This window comes from Chrysemys picta, chromosome 7 (assembly GCF_011386835.1).
Source record: "Chrysemys picta bellii isolate R12L10 chromosome 7, ASM1138683v2, whole genome shotgun sequence".
Lineage (NCBI taxonomy): Eukaryota > Metazoa > Chordata > Testudines > Emydidae > Chrysemys > Chrysemys picta.
In genome coordinates this window covers 51,050,677-51,067,907 of record NC_088797.1, presented here as the reverse complement: position 1 = coordinate 51,067,907, position 17,231 = coordinate 51,050,677, and the positions used below count along the sequence as shown (strand labels likewise).

Here is a 17,231-nt window from a genome sequence, read left to right as displayed (position 1 = left end):
GGTTTTCCCGGTCAGGGCGGCAGATAGATGACTCAGTCCCCCTGAGGAGGGAGTCCCCGACCACCACCACCCTCCTCCTCCTCTTGGGAGTGGTGGTCGTGGAACCCCCATCCCTAGGACAGTGCATCTTTTGCCTTCCAATCGGTGGAGTCTCCTTCTGCTCCCTTCCAATCTCATTCTGCTCCCTTCATGTTTCTCTTCCTATCATAGACGTCTCAAAAACATCTTTCACTGTTTCTTCATGCTCTAGAGGCCAAGCTCATGCCCAGGGTAACCTTACCAAAGTCAGGGGTGTTACAGCAGAGATGAGTTTGGCATCAGGCATTGTGAAGGGGTTCCACTCACTGCAAGTGCACTTCCTTGGGCTAGGTGTGGGAATTAGCTCTTACCTCCATCTGGCACCCTCTTCCATCAGTTATTCATGCTACGGCCCCCCTCTCTCTCTTTTCCCATGACTCAAGGTGCTCCCTTTTTATGATTCAGCCCCCTGGCCAGGTCACCATGTGATTCCCCCCCCACCTGCCTATACACTTCGAGGGTAACAGTCCCTCTTGCCTTCTCAGTCTTCTGTCCCAACTCCAGGTCCTATGGCAGCAGCTAGTAGGGAAACCCAGGCCCACCAGGTTCCAGCCCAGGTGGCCTAAGACTAGCCACATAGGTCTGCTCAGTCTCAGGCCATGTTGTTGTTTCCCTGGGTTCCTCCCCACTTCCCCTCTAGCTCCTGATTTACCACTACAGCTTCATCCTCTCCCATGGCTACTTCATCTCTTTGGGCCTCTTGTACAACTCCCTAGTCCAGGCAGGGCCCCGGGGCCTTTTCTCCCTCTATAGCACAGCACCTCCTTGTATCAAGCCAACTCCCCTTCCCTAGGTGTAACTCACACCCCTTCTGGATGTGATGTTCTGTCCCATCCAGTGGCCCCGAGACTACTTAGAGAGAGATTAAGGAGTCTGCTCTACAGCCTTAACTAAGAGCCATATGGCTTTTAGCTCATACAGTACATGCTCATGTACTAAGCTGTAGACATCCCAGGTTCAAGTCCACCTGCCAGAACAACAAAGGAAATAACTGCAAACCTCAACCTACTGCTCCCTTCCTGGCTTTAAAACCCTATCCCAGCTGCACTTTATCTGCCATTAGGTGCTATCAATCCCTGATTCCCCTCCCAGTGCAGTGTCTAAGGTAAATTGGCTCCTCCTGACCCACATTAACCTGCTCAGGGCTTGTGTGGGGTGGACACCCCATCCCATGTACTCCATACATTTCTATGGTCAATATTTTCTGACTGTTCCTCCTTCTCCATTTCTAGGCTATTGATAACTGTGTCTTCCTTACTTTCTGCTAGAGAGTGATGCACTTAATTGCTCATCCTGTAGGTTGAGCTCCCTGTATTATCCAACTTTTTAAGTGCAAATGGAAATCTGGTTGGAAGGGCTGGCCAGAGTGGGAGGGGGTGTGAAGGAGCTGTGGGGGTCTGGCTGGAGTAGGGGTGGCAAGGGGCCTGGCTCTGGGGGCCTAGCCAGAGTGGCAGGGAGTGAGGGGCCAGATCTAGCTAGAGTATGGGGGACAGCTGGGGGGGGGGGGTTACCACCTTTGAAATGCAAAAAAATCAGCACCCTTCCCACAAGGCAAGCCTACCACAACCCCAACCACAAAGCAACTCCACCCCCACCCCCCAACAGCCACTTATAGTATGGAAGTGGGCTGTAGTCCACGAAAGCTTATGCTCTAATAAATTTGTTAGTCTCTAAGGTGCCACAAGTCCTCCTGTTCTTCTTTTTGCGGATACAGACTAACACGGCTGCTACTCTGAAACCTTTCATTATAGTATCTAGAGAGTTCACACATAGAGATAAGATTGATAATATCCTACATGTGTGACTCAAACCCTCTCTCACACCTGCACGGTGCACTTGCGTGTTGGTGGGCAGGCAGCTGTTGTATTTTCAAGAGTTTTGATCTGTTATTGCTTACATTGAGGAAGTGGGAAAACTGCAGCATCTTTAGCTGGACACAGAAACTTTTAACATTAGCTACCCCAATGTATTGTGATAATAATGCAAACATTTAGACCATGTAAAAAATCCCATCAGATTAAATTATTTTTCTGTCAACTGGCAAATCCACAAAAAAACAGGCCAGTCAAATACCAGCCAGGTGGTAACTCTAGTGAGGGATCTTGCTTGACTTGGTCAATTATCCCAGCCTTCATTTTCTTGTTAGGATTACAACCATTTTTGAACCCTCATTAATTTCACACACCCTCATTTATTAAATAGATCAACTTTCTGATTAACATAAGAACGAGCATAGTGAGTCAGACCAAAGGTCCATCTAGCCCAGTATCCTGTCATCTGACAGTGGCCAATGCCAGGTGCCCCAGAGGGAATGAACAGAACAAATAATCATCAAGTGATCCATCCCCTGTCATCCTTCCCAGATTCTGACAAAAAGGGACTAGGGACACCATCCCTGCCCATCCTGGCTAATAGCCATTGATGGACCTATCCTCAACGAACTTATCTATCCTCCATGAATTTATCTTAATATTAATTAATTTTTATTTCCCCTCCTAATACACTGGACAAAATCTTACTCATTTCCCTTAATTTCTTTGACAGCATTAACTGAACTGAAGGGCAGAAGAAAATATTGTGCTGTTTGCTAGACAGCAGTAGAATGCTCTGCAATACACTGTATGTGCAATAATTGAGGCAGGATCCCTGATCTCTGTCCACACATGCCTTTGCATATCATATGGCTGATCTTTTGTAACTAGAATTTCAGTTTCCTTTTAATAAATCTAGGAAGTTCCATACAGAAAATGAGATTAAAATAACATTAAGGCTGAACAGTGAAGCACTCAAGAGCCAGGAAATGATTAATTTAACGTGCTTTACACAATCTTAACTCTGCCTCCTTGTGTATCTGCATAACTGCATGATCACAATGTTTAAATGCATTGTCACAAGCTATTTTTTCCACTGGATATTTGCCTCATTCAATATGCAGGATGGACAATGCTCAGTGAAGGATGCAACAGTTCAATATTTATTGTTATCCATCCTAATTTTTATATGTGGCCCTGCGCTTCATTCACTGCACACCATCCGAACCCAGTGCTGAACAAGGAAAGTATTTGGGGGATACCTGCCTATACACTTTCCAACTTCTATAGTGGCAGCAGGGAGGCAATCTGACCTAATCAATAAATCCCTGGATGGGACCTCAGGAGACCTGACTTGCTTGTGATTGTGGAGAGGTCATTTTGCTTCTCTGTGCCTCAGTTTCCCCTTCTATAAAATGGGGATAATACCTGTTTTTTAAAGCATTTTGGGATCTACTGATGAAAAACAATACATAAGAGCTAGATATTATTATTACAATAACTGAGGCATGGGTCTTCCTGATTGTACCTCCATTCACTATACAAAGGGGTTTCATTTGCCAGCCAAACATGGGGCTGTTTTTAAGATTAGCAAATCCCGAAGCAAGAGCTGAGCTGAGATGAAATGGGCAAGGCCACTAGCTGAAACCTTTTATATCCTCCAAAGGGTCAAAACATAGAGGTGATGTTAGTGGAAGGTAATGACAGCATCATGCCAGTGGAACTATTGCGTATCAGTAGAGAGCAGAGGCCTTTGCTTGCTGTCATCAGAATCACTCTGTCTTGGTGCTCTAGACAGATCACTCTTCTGGCTGAGTTACCAGTGATTTAATAACCGCCAGGTTTAGACAGCGACTTACGCTATGGATGTATAATGCAAGTGCCTACTCACTGCAAACGAGTCTAGTGCAGCACCCAGACATTGCTTTAGCTCCATCAAAGCTCAAATCTGCAGCTCCACTGAAATCAGCACCTATGGCTCTCAGCTCTGCCAATATCTTCTCTGTTATGCTTCTCTTTGTCAATCACTCATTTCTGTAGCCATGCTGATGATATTAGGGAAGTAACTTACATTTTTGCCATCCCTTTTTCCCTCTCTTGTCATGTGTTTCATTGGAAATTGCCTTCACATTGATTCATGGCTGTGTTTCACAATTGTGTCTTTTGCGGTATTTGCCAACCTTAAACTTTCAAAAATCACGAGGCAGGCCCCAAAAATATTGAGATTGGCTTGAAATCATAATTTTTGTTCTTTATTTGCCTCATTGCAACTGTCAGGGCTAGAAACTCCGTCTTTTAATGTCGGTGGGGAGTCGCGTAGAATCACATGCCTCTGGGAGCTGGGGCTTTAGTGCCAGCAGAATGGGTGGCCTGCCTGGGTGCTACCTCGGGGGGCTCTGCACAGGCCTGCATGGACTCTGTGTGTGCTGCGGGCTAATCTGAACTGCCTGGCTGCTAAGGGAAGAGCTGCCCAGCTCGGTGCCAGCCCCGCCTGGCCCCATGGTTCTGCGTTGAGTAGCAGTGTGACTACGGGCTACGGCCCTGCTGAGCGTCCTGACCCCAGGGCCTACGCCGTAGAACTACAACCCCCAGGATACCCCCGACTCCCCAGCGGAGAAGCGGGAGTCCGTGCGTGTCCTGCCAAGCACTCTGGGAACTCTGAAACTCTGGGAACTGTACTCCGCCCATCCGCCCGCGCATAGCCGCCAGGCTGGCGGCTGTGCAGTGCATGCCGGGAGTGGTAGTGCGGAGGCGCACCCGGACTCTGTGTCCCATGGTGCAGCTAGACGGCGCCGCCCCGGAAGTTCCGGTTTCCTCTCGGCGGTGCAGCGGGCCCGGGGCGGCGGTTCCGTTGGTGTTTGAGGTAAGGGGGCTCCCGGTTTGCTGTGGGTGTTGGCGAGGGCGGGAGCCGCGAGACCCTCCCACCCCGCCCCCAGGGCAGGCGGGGTGAGCGGCACCGATCCGCTCCGGCTCCCCGCGCAGGCCAAGCCGCGCTCGCCTGGCGGCGGGGCACGCGGAGCGCGGGCGGGGCGGGGTGTTGGGGCACTTGCGGGGCGGGCTGGGTTCACGGCGGATGGGCGCCGGGGCGTTGGGGTGGGGGTGAGTCGAATATGCGTGGGGGGGCGCTGGAAGTGTGGGCGTGTGGGGGGGTCGGACATGCGTGGGGGGGGGCGCTGGAGGTGTGGGCGTGGGGGGGTCGGACATGCGTGGGGGGCGCTGGAGTGTGGGCGTGGGGGGGTCGGACATGCGTGGGGGGGCGCTGGAGGTGTGGGCGTGGGGGGGGTCGGACATGCGTGGGGGGGCGCTGGAGGTGTGGGCGTGGGGGGGGTCGGACATGCGTGGGGGGGCGCTGGAGGTGTGGGCGTGGGGGGGGTCGGACATGCGTGGGGGGGCGCTGGAGGTGTGGGCGTGGGGGGGGTCGGACATGCGTGGGGTGGCGCTGGAGGTGTGGGCGTGGGGGGGGTCGGACATGCGTGGGGGGGCGCTGGAGGTGTGGGCGTGGGGGGGGTCGGACATGCGTGGGGGGGCGCTGGAGGTGTGGGCGTGGGGGGGGTCGGACATGCGTGGGGGGGCGCTGGAGGTGTGGGCGTGGGGGGGGTCGGACATGCGTGGGGGGGCGCTGGAGGTGTGGGCGTGGGGGGGTCGGACATGCGTGGGGGGGCGCTGGGAGGTGTGGGCGTGGGGGGGGTCGGACATGCGTGGGGGGGCGCTGGAGGTGTGGGCGTGGGGGGGTCGGACATGCGTGGGGGGGGCGCTGGAGGTGTGGGCGTGGGGGGGGTCGGACATGCGTGGGGGGGCGCTGGAGGTGTGTGGGGGATAGAATACTTTTACTCCTGGCAGGGGGTGCTAGGAGTGGGGGGTGTCAGGCATTTGGCCTCGTGGTGGGGTGGGTGGGCATGTGGGCTTCTGCTTGGGGGGCGTCACTAAGAGTGGGGGCGTCGGGTACAAGGGCTCCTGTTGGGGGGCAGGGGCACTAGAAGGCGTTGATTATGTAGGTTCTCACCTGGGGATATGTGTGGTTGGTTATGCAAGTTCTCAGGGGGTCTCTATGCGTATGGTGGGGTTGCCCTTCAAGTCTCATTGGAGGAGGGGGTCATAGTGGGGGGACGGGAGGTTAATCATCATGGGCCTTGATGAGGGCTCATGTGTGGGGTGCTTTACTGGGGATTGCCCATGGAGAGGCACTCTTGTTTGAGGGCATGGTTGTGGTGTGTGTGGAAGTATGGCTGGGGGGGGGGGGGGGGAGAGGGTCAGTTTGTTCACAGGATTTTCCTGCCTGTGACATTTTGCTGGGGAGACATCAGTCTTTGGTTGGGATGGGCATTCAGGTCATGGGGGGTAGCCTTGCAGGATCCTGGTTTGGGGGACAGGGTGGAAATTGAGGGGTCAAGAGGGTGCTCAGCTTCAGGGAGTTTGGTAATGCAGGGTCCTGGATAGGAACATGCCATTTTTGGGCAGGCAGCTGGCAATGGGATTCCAGCTGCTTTTGGTGGAGGTGAGATGATTACAGGGTTTGCAGTGGGCTGAAAGGTGTTCCCCCTGTGTGGGGTTCCTAGTCAGGGTGCTGTATGGTAAATTGCTGTGGAGCTGGAATGTTTCAGTTCATAGCTGTGGAGGTGTTGCACCTGGGGACAGCATAGGTAATTTTTAAGGTTCCTTATGTGACTGTCAGGGTTGAGTGAAGAAAACATTAGGGTGTATTAGTGGGGATGAGGGCTTGCAGTGATGCTGGATTGTAACCCTGGTGGCTCACAGTGTCTGTTGCCAGGCCAATTGGAATGTGTATGGATAAGATTTAATGCCTATTGTATGATACCATATAATATGGATGTTTCTGCAGTCAAACATTCATATTTATAATAATTGCTAATACAGGTGTAAAGCTTGTGTATTGTTTTTGGAATGGCATGCAACCATAATCCTGGGGTGTCAGACTTTGTCTGCTTGATAAGCTTCTGTAATAGATTAACACCTCAGAAACTAAGTTTCATTCTGGTTTTTATGGGTATGAAAATAGACTTTTGAATGTAACCTGACTTTCAGTTTAACACAACATTACAATGGTCTGTAGATGCACTGAGCTGCCTCGTCTACTGTCAGTATCCATGAATTCACATAATTTAGATGTGCAATTGCTTTAATAACTTGGACACATGGTGCAATTGTGTACATATCAGGTAATTGAACTCTCAGATGGCCAAATGATGGGTGGAAAGGACTGGGACTGAAAGAATCAGTATTTTCTCTCCTGAACAATGCTGAATACAGCAGTAATTTTATAAATAGTTTAATGCATAATTTGACACTGGATCTTTGTACAAACTTATTGTCAATAGTGACATATCCTCTATGAATATGGGGAAGAATTTGAGTCTAACTCAGGAATAAATTGTAACACATGATGCATATGTACTGGGGGGAGAGTTAAACTTGTGTTCACAAAAAATTCTACTTTTTGGATTCTTGAGTAACTAACTGCAACTGTTACTTTCTTTTAATGTAGTTATATTTTTGCATATAATATATATTTAGAACCTTATTGGAATGTGGTGGTATAACAGACATTTGAAATTGAGGAAACTAGGTTGTAGTTTGAAAAACCTCGTTCTGAAACTTCTCTCAGAATTTCAAACCAATCTTTATACTGCCTCCCTTACTATTGGGAGGACATTGCTAATTGTTTCATGAAACAAATATGCATCTTGTTTGTATGTGAATTAAGTCTGTTCTGTACAGCCGTGTAACCTGCAGTTACACTTTTATTCTGTCAACAGTACAAGGGGATCTCTGTCCAGTCTTGTGAGTTTGTACTGGGATCTGTGGCCTGTATAGTCAAGTCAGACTATTACTTTTTTTGGTGGAGCAGAAGTGATGTCTGTAGTTAAGGTTTTTATCATTTGTTATGGTAGTACCCCAAGGCCCTGATCAAGATCAGGGCTCTGTTTTGCCAGGTACTGTACAGATGTATATGAAGAGACAGTCTCTACCCCAGAAAGCTTGCCATCTTTAAAAGAAAAATTGGACGAAGGGTCTGTGTGAACATAATCTGGGCTGTGGAAAAAGATGATCTGGTCTCTTATTAGGAGAGCATCATCTCTGAGCACTATTGGGACAGTGAATGGGATCGAGTGGGGTATTCAGCCCAAAATAATTTTCTAAATGGGGGACCAAAAAACGGAGGATAATATATGGATGGTATGGTTTCTGCCCCATACTGGAGGATGCTGAAGGCTGTTTTCTAGCTTTTCGTTAGTGGATCGTGTCAACAGTGTTGGGAACCCTAGCTTAGATGGCTCTCTTTTTATCCTTCCAGAGCAGAGGTTACAATACTGATAGCATGGCAGTGGGAGAGCTCTAAAAATTCCCTAGTTGTAGCCGTGGGCATGAAGTCTATCACAAGATCTGAAAAGCAAGTGGGAAATCATTGGTTCACTGTCAGACTGGGAGGATGTATCTAGTGGGGTCCTGCAGGGGTCTGTCCTGGATTCAATACTACTCAATATTTTCATGAAGGAGTCAGATAATTTAGTGGAGAGTATGTTTATAAAATTTGCAGATGACACCAACCTGGTAGGGGTTGCAAGTATTTTACCCTGACAAATTGGAGAATTGGTCTGAAATCAACAAGATGAAATTCAGTAAAGACAAGTACAAAGTACACTTGGGCTATGACAACACTACAGACCTTACAGCTGCACCACTGTGTAACTGCTCTATACCAGCAGAAGAGATCTCTCCTGCTGGCATAATTACACCACCCCTAATGAATGACAGCTGTGTCGGTGGGAGAGTGTCTCCTGCTAACATAGCACTGTCCACACAAACGCTTCTGTTGGTGAAACTTTTGTCAGTCAAGGGTGTGTTTTTTCACACCCTTGACTGACAAAAGTTTTGCTGTAGAAGTGCTAGTGTAGACAAAGCGTTAGGAAGAAAATATCAAATGCACAACTACAAAATGGGTAGTAACTGGGTAGGCAGTACTATTGCAGAAAAGAATCGGGGTAGTTAATCACAAAGTGAACATGTGCCAGCCAAGTGATGTAATTACAAAAAAGGCTAATGTCATTCTGGGGAGTTGTGACCCTTCCCGGGAGTACCCATAGTTGTGAGGCACCTTACTACCACCTACACTTAGTGTGAGGAAGCCTTGTCTTAGCCTGCTGGGGATCAGCTCCCCAACTCCACCAGCAATGGGTGCATCTCCCTGCAGTATTTACTGATTCACTGCTTCCAAAGAAGCAGTACTCCCCAGCTTGCCAGTTTTACCTTAGATCACTGCTCCACTTAACTCACAGCACTTAGATCTATTTATAGTGAAATCAAGGGTATGTGTATTTAATGAAGCATAGAGATTCAAGTAATAGTGAATAGAAGTATTCAAAAGGTTATGTGTAAAATAGGGCTGTGAAGTGATTAAAAGGATTAACCGTGCAATTAAAAGGCTTAACCATGCGATTAAACAATAATACAATACTATTTATGTAAATATATTTGGATGTTTTCCACATTTTCAAATATATTGATTTCAAATGCAACAGTAAATACAAAGTGTACAGTGCTCACTTTATATTTATTTTTAATTATAAATATTTGCACTGTAAAAATAGAGATAGTATTTTTCAATTCACTTAATACAAGTACTGTAGTGCAGTCTCTTTATCATGAAAGTTGCACTTACAAATGTAGAATTATGTACAAAAAATAACTGCATTCAAAAATAAAACAATGTAAAATTTTAGCGCCTACAAGTCCACTCAGACCTACTTCTTGTTCAGCCAATCAAGTTTGTTTACAGTTGCAGGAGATAATGCTGCCTGCTTCTTGTTTACGTCACCCGAAAGTGAGAACAGGCATTCTCATGGCACTGTTGTAGCCGACTTTGCAAGATATTTATGTGCCAGATGCGCTAAAGATTCATATGTCCCTTCAGAGGACTTGTGTCCATGCTGATAATGGGTTCTGCTCAATAGTGATCCAAAGCAGTGCAGATCAACGCATGTTCATTTTCATCATCTGAGTCAGATGCCACTAGCGGAAGGTTGATTTTCTTTTTTGGTGGTTCTGGTTCTGTAGTTTCCGCATTGGAGTGTTGCTCTTTTAAGACTTCTGAAAGCATGCTCCACATACTGTCCCCATCAGATTTTGGAAGGCACTTCAGATTCTTAAATCTTGGGTTGAGTACTGTAGCTATCTTTAGAAATCTCACATTGGTATCTTCTTTGCGTTTTGTCAAATCTGCAGTGAAAGTGTTCTTAAAACAAACAAAATGCTGGGTCATCATCCTAGACTGCTATTACCATACATGGCAGAATGCGGGTAAAACACAGAGCAGGAGATATACAGTTCTCCCACAGGGAGTTCAGTCACAAATTTAATTAAGGCATTATTTTTTTAACGAGCGTCATCAGCATGGAAGCATCTCCTCTGGAATGGTGGCCAAAGCATGAAGGGGCACACAAATGTTTAGCATATCTGACACGTAAATAAATACCTTGCAATGCCAGCTACAAAAGTGCTATGCAAATGCCTGTTCTCACTTTCTGGTGACATTGTGAAAAAGAAGTGGGCAGCATTATCTCCCGTAAATGTAAACAAACTTGTTTCTCAGTGATTGGCTGAACAAGAAGTAGGACTGAGTGGATTTGTAAGGATAGGTTCCTCGGTTAGTGTTTTTGTTGTATGGTGTGCGGTTGCTGGTGAGTATTTTCTTAAGGTTGGGGGGTTGTCTGTAAGCGAGGACGGGTCTGCCTCCCAAGGTCTGAGAGTGAGGGATCATTTTCCAGGATAGGTTGTAGATCGTGGATAATGTGCTGGAGAGGTTTTAGCTGGGGGCTGTATGTGATGGCCAGTGGTGTTCTGTTATTGTCCTTGTTGGGCCTGTCCTGTAGTAGGTGGCTTCTGGGTACTCTTCTGGCTCTGTCAATCTGTTTTTTCACTTCAGCAGGTGGATATTGTAGTTTTAAGAATGCTTGATAGAGATCTTGTAGGTGTTTATCTCTGTCTGAGGGATTGGAGCAAATGTGGTTGCATCTTAGAGCTTGGCTGTAGACAATGGATCGTGTGGTGTGTCCTGGATGGAAGCTGGAGGCATGTAGGTAAGTATAGCGGTCAGTGGGTTTCCGGAATAGGGTAGTGTTTATGTGACCATCACTTATTAGCACAGTAGGGCCGCTCCAGCTGCGCCTGGATCCTCTCTGGCTGGCTGGGGCCACGCCATTCCGGGGTCGGCCGCGCCGTTGTGGCAGGTCCGGGTGCCCTGGATGTGGCAGTTCCAGGTCGCTGGCTCAGTTGGGGCCAGGGGAGGGGTGCCCCGGGAGGTCCCTGGGTGGGTTCCTTGAGCACCTGCACAGCGCTAAATAGGCTGTTGCACGGGCGCGCAGCTTACAGGAAATTTAGGTCCAGAGGAGAGCAACAAAAATTATAAAAGATTTGGAAAACCTAATCTATGAGGAAAACTTAAAAAAAACAGGATACGTTTAGTCTTGTGAAAACAGGCTAAATGGATGGGACCTGAAAACAGCTTTCAAATATATGGGAGATACTACGAAAAAAAGTAGACTCTTCTGAAAGAGAAATACTGTATCTTTGACGTTTCATATCTCAGTTTGTCTGATCCATTGCAAATTTTGTACCCCCTCTGCCTATTACTCCCTCCCCCCCTCCAAAAAAAAAATTCTGACAAGAGACTGCATGCAAAATGTCAGATGAAATGAATCTTTTTCTGTGGAAACTGATGGGTGGACAGTTAGCTACTTTTTAGAATTTCTTCACTCCACATCTTGTTACTCTTCTCATACTTGCCTTGAAGAAAGAAGACTTCTATTCTTGGATAATATAACTATGCTTTAAATTGTCTACAGTACGTTATAAGGTAATAACTCATGTCTCTGGAGTAAACTGGCAGGGGTAGGCATAGGAAGCGGGAGCCTGAGATCTCAGTGGCTAGAGGAAAAAGAAGGAAACTGATGATAATCTCTGATCTCCTTCTGTGATGTATTGCGGGGGAAGTGTTTTCTAAACTAGACATGTGATTGTAAGGGGGCTGATATGAGGAAATTCTGGAGAGATAAGGTGGGTGAGGTAATATTTGTCATTGGCCTAGTTTCTGTAGGTGAGACAAGCTTTCGATCTATGAAAAGCTCTTTGTCAGGTGCTGAGAATTAAGTGGAGCAGTGATCTAAGGGGTTAAACTGGTAAGCTGGGGAGTATTGCTTCTTTGGAAGCAATGAATCAGTAAATATTGCAGGTGCCCTGCAGACCAGGGATTGGACACTTCAGGCAGATGCATGGAGGGCTGAAGGGATGGGGTGTGTCTGTTGCTAACCTGTAGAATGACAGCCAGGCCTGTGAGAGCTAAAGGGCAGGGCTGGTTGCCATGGCTGCTGGAGTTGGGGAGCTGACCCCTATCAGGCAGACACAAGGCTTCCTCACACCAAAGATAACTGGTAGTGGGTACACAACCCTGGGTACCCCCTGGAAGCATCACAACACCTCAGAATATTAGCTTTTTTTGTAATTGCATCACATGGTTCATGTTCACATGAGGAAATTTTTACAGTAATGGCAAGGGAAGGAGGGTGAGCATGAAGAGCAGTGCCTCAGACAGGTTGCTATCAGTCCTGCCCTTTCCCTTTTTCCCCCCATCCACCGGGAGAGTCAGGGGTTATTGGTCCATTCACTGACACCCTCTTTTCCACTGCCCTATTTGCCATTTCCTCCTGGGGCCTCAAAAGGGTCATCTGTCCTCCCGCCTTCACTTGAGAGGTCCCTTTTCTATGTCTCCACTAGGAAGTTTGGGGTGGGGTGGGGGCGGGAAGAGAATAAAGGTAACATAGTGTTTATAATTTTTATATTAGAGTCCCATAGTGTTGTGTTCAGCTGGAACCTCCTGAATGTTCATGTAGTTGGAGTGATCGCTGCTCTTTTTAAAAGAGTTATAAACCAAGACTCTGTGGAATAATTGGACTAAATTCTAATGCAACAACCCTAAATTCCTCAACATTAATATTTTTTATTACTGTGTAATATCCTGCATTCCTATCCCCTTCACATGCACTATGGCTCACAGTTGACAATACTAATTGGTGTAAAGTTCATTGATATTTTTAAGGATAGGATTTTTGTTGTGCTCTCCAGGTGGCCTGGCTCCACTCCACAAGCCTTGGCTCCTATGATTTTCTGCTGTCTTCCTGGATCAGAACCATCTCTCCCCTTTGTCCCTGTGTATGTCAAGGATGGAGAGGCCTGGCTTCAGAAGCTTATCTTTCCAGGCAGCCCAGCTTCTGGTTGTCCTACTGGACTTCAGCTCTGGCTCTCCAACCTGCCTGTTGCCATGGACGCTGTCCTCACTGTAATCCACTTAACTTCCCCTGCAGGGAACACTAGAGACCCAAAGGCCACTGCAGTCAGGGAGACAGAAAATACATTGATGAGCACCTGGCTACAGCAGAATGGGAAATTGTGAAGCAAAAATGCAGAATTTTGTGACATCCTCCCGCCCCCCCCCGCCCCCCATGCCCATGGCCAAAGAGTCAGAGTCTACAGGGCTCTGACTAAGATGAATGGGAATGTTCTCATCTCTTAAAGCTGTTTGATGCTCTGTACGTTCTCAAGAGGGTGTCAGTACTTTGGTTGGCCAAGCAAAGTGAGGTCTAACAATCAATTTGATGACATTTTTCTGTTTGATAAATTTTGAAGGCTGTATCAGTTCAATTCCAAAGTTTCAGGAATTGTTTATGGTTTATTACAACAACATGTAACCCACCAACCCCCATTTTTGCCCTATGACTATATGGTTGTTAACGGGCCTCTTTGCCTTGTAAGGAATCTTAGAATATGTGCCAACTACTTATGCTAAGCTATCTGTTCTACCTTGTGTTAGCTGTGACACTCAGAGTATTTTTCCCAGACCTGAAGAAGATCTCTGTAGCTTGAAAGCTTGTCTCTCTCCTCAACAGAAGTTGGTCCAAGATATTACCTCACCCACTTTCTTTCTAACATTCTGGGACCAACACAGGTACACCCCCACTGCATAGGGACTGTGCATCAGTAGGCAGAACTCTGTTGATTTTGGTAAAAACTTTGAACGCGGAAAATGGGGGACACATGAAACCTCTGGCTTCTGATTAGCAGATCCAGCTGCTTCAATCACCTCTGTAATTGTAGAACCAGTTGCTGGCTGTCATCAACACATTTCAACATAACAGTATACTCATCCATCTCAGCTGTGCTGATTCTCCCAATATAGTTTGAAAAATGAGGACATTCTAAAAGACTTCCCTCACAAACAGAAACGAAAGAAATTAAAGTGGTGGTAGAGAGGAGGGAATGGGGGCGCACACAGTGCTCATAGCATGGAGAGAAGGGGAAAACAGGGACCTTGGCATGAGGAGAATGGGGAGGTGGGAACACAACAAACCTATGGCATGGACGAACAAGGGGGAGATGGTATAGTGTGAGGGGGACATGAAGGACAAGCGCCTGGTATGTGGCAAGGGGAAAATGCGGGAGGCATACAAAACCCCTGCCATGGTGGAGGAGGAGGAATGAGGAGTACACAACTCCTGAGGGGGAGGAGCAGGGGCAATAGGGGAACCTGGTATGTGCAATGTGCTCAATCTACAGAAGCAACAAAGTGTATAATCCTCTAGTTACCCTTGAATCATATTTTCAAATTATCTTCACAACGGTAAGGACTAGAAATGCTTGTTTAAAATGAAAAATGAGATTCTGGTGCTTAGTTCTGTGGCAGCAGGTGAATTCAGTTCTTGTGGAATTGTGGAATACATGGGATTCTGTTTATAAAGGCTCTCAAAAAGAATGGATTGGTGGTGCTTGGTTCTACCTCTGATATTTTAGTGAAACTTGTACTCAAGTCTCCATTTGTACAAGTGCCTGTTCATCAATTTCATGTCAACTGGACTCTACCAAAGCTGACAGAGCTGTGCAACATCCACTGCTATGTGCGGAGCAATTTAATAATCAAGTATTGGGCTTTTGAGGGGGTGGGGAAGGCGTGAGTATTGGGAAGTAATTTCACCATCTCCTGCTGCTTCCAGAGTGGCGCTATTAAGTAGTGTTTGCAAACAAGAAACTGGATTTTGATTTAACATGTTCACACCACTCTTCTTGTGAATGTAAGATAGTTATCAGTGAAAGTAGGGTAGCCACCGTTCTAGAATTTCATTTGGAAATTATGGAGGAGAGTGAAGACTGAGTTGTAGAAGAGGGAGGAGGGGGGAAAAAAGAACAAAGGGGAGGTTTATATGACATCAGGAGTTATAGGAGGGGATAGACAGGTGTAGGGCAAGAAGACTTGTGAGCCCTTAGTGTAGACTCCCTTCTTTAAAAGTTACTGGTAATGAGACATTTGGTATCAGCACTCTTTTAGTGTGAGGAAGTTGAGCCAAGGCACTTGGGAGAATGATGGTACCCTTCAGCATTGTGTATAATGCAGGGCAAGAAGGAGAGCAGTCAGCAAGGCCGTAATTTCAAGATCCCTTTAATCCTGGAAGGGACCAGCTGCTGTCCACAATAAATAAACCCTTATGGCTGCTCTCTGCCCACAGTCCTGCTGTGGAAGATGTATCCTTTTGCAGAGCTTGTGTGCAAAAAATAAAGATTAATCTTTGCATTTGTAATCCAGTGCAACCAAAATTACAAATACAAGAACAAAAGAGCTCACTCAACAATATCCTGTGTCACTTCAGAGGAGAATCATCTTTTCCTCTCCTTGGCTGTAAGTCCAGCTCCACTCTTGCTGTCCCTTTCTTCTTTTCGGCTTGGAGCGCTCCTTAGATTGTGTTCCTGTGGTTGTAACTCTTTGCACCAAGGTTATCCACAAGCGGGGTTTCTTCACCTGGTGGACCCTCACTTGTCCATTAGGCACCTTTGGACTGTGTTCCTTCAATAGATGTTCAAACAGTTATTCTGTCTGTTCATGTGCTTTAGGTCCTTTTTTGGCAGCCTTCTCGTTTTAATGTTTTCAGGATCTGTTTTCATCTCACACAACTTTTTGATCAATTCCCTTTTTCATCAATTCAATTTCCTTTCAATTTTTCCCCTTGATGCTCTCTCTCCTGTGCATCAGTAGATTTTATTTCCCTCTACTTCCCTTCTTTAATAGTGCTCCCATGCCCAGGGCTATTTTTTTTTCTTCTTCTCTGGACCTGATACCTTTCCTATTTTCTTTCTTTCTTCCTTCTCCTTACTTTTATTCTCTGCTAGCTCATCATGTAGATTCTTCTCCTTCCTCCATCTTATCTCTCAACCGCCCTTCAGGTTAATTCTGAGCCCCTTCCCCAGCCTGAGCTGCTCTCTCATTGGCTCTCTCTCTCTCCCCCCCCCCCCCCCCCAGACAGTATTCTATGCTGCAGTATCACAGTTTTAGCAGGTGCTAGTGCAGGGGTCGGCAACCTTTCAGAAGTGGTGTGCCGAGTCTTCATTTATTCACTCTAGTTCAAGGTTTTGCATGCCGGTAATACATTTTAACGTTTTTAGAAGGTCTCTCTCTATAAGTCTATATTATATAACTAAACTATTGTTGTATGTAAAGTAAACAAGGTTTTTAAAATGTTTAAGAAGCTTCATTTAAAATTAAATTAAAATGCAGATCTTATCAGTTTAGTGCAGTGGTTCTTAACCTGGGGTGCATGCAGGACTTTGGAGCTGTGCTCTGGCTCCGCTCCAGCTCCAGGCAAAAACCTGCAGCTCCACTGCTCCGGAGCTGCTCTGCGCTCCAGCTCCGGGCTCCGCTCCAAAGCCCTGGGTGCATGTACCCCCTGGGGGTGCGAGATGCCCTTTCTGGGGGCAAGTATCAGAGGGGTAGCCGTGTTAGTCTGGATCTGTAAAAAGCGACAAAGAGTCTGACGAAGTGAGTATTCACCCACGAAAGCTCATGCTCCAACACGTCTGTTAGTCTATAAGGTGCCACAGGACTCTTTGTCGCTTTTTTCTGGGGGGGTGAGACATGCGAGATTTTTTTTTTTAGAAGGTAAATCATCGAAAACACAAATTAAGCACAGGCATATAAGTACAACTACTTTGTTTCATCAAACCTATGTATTTATTAACATTATACATGTTTTAACGATTACTGTAATGTACAAACAAAATTTTAAAGTTCTTCTTCGAGTGCTTGCTCATATCCATTCCAATTAGGTGTGCGCGCGCCGCGTGCACGATCGTCAGAGAATTTTCTACCCTAGCAACACCGGCGGGTCGGCTGTGGAGCCCCCTAGAGTGGCGCCTTCATGGCGCTGAATATATACCCCAGCCGACCCGGCGCCCCCTCAGTTCCTTCTTACCGCCCCTGACGGTCGTTGGAACTGTGGAGCACGGCGT

At 46.8% G+C, this 17,231-nt stretch overlaps 1 protein-coding gene across 3 annotated transcripts in view; it reads left to right on the top strand.

Moving 5' to 3' along the window:
* The first annotated feature begins 4,614 nt into the window (after positions 1 to 4,614).
* The window catches only part of RBM6 (RNA binding motif protein 6), a 150,052-nt gene continuing 137,435 nt past the window's right edge, over positions 4,615 to 17,231 (top strand). The window contains exon 1 of one of the 3 annotated variants that reach the window (XM_065551412.1): positions 4,615 to 4,752. The gene's annotated coding sequence lies outside the window, so the exon portion shown is untranslated. Of the gene's footprint in view, positions 4,753 to 4,811; positions 4,836 to 17,231 lie in introns of those variants that run through there. The other 2 variants (XM_005289342.5, XM_065551413.1) reach the window with 2 other exon arrangements.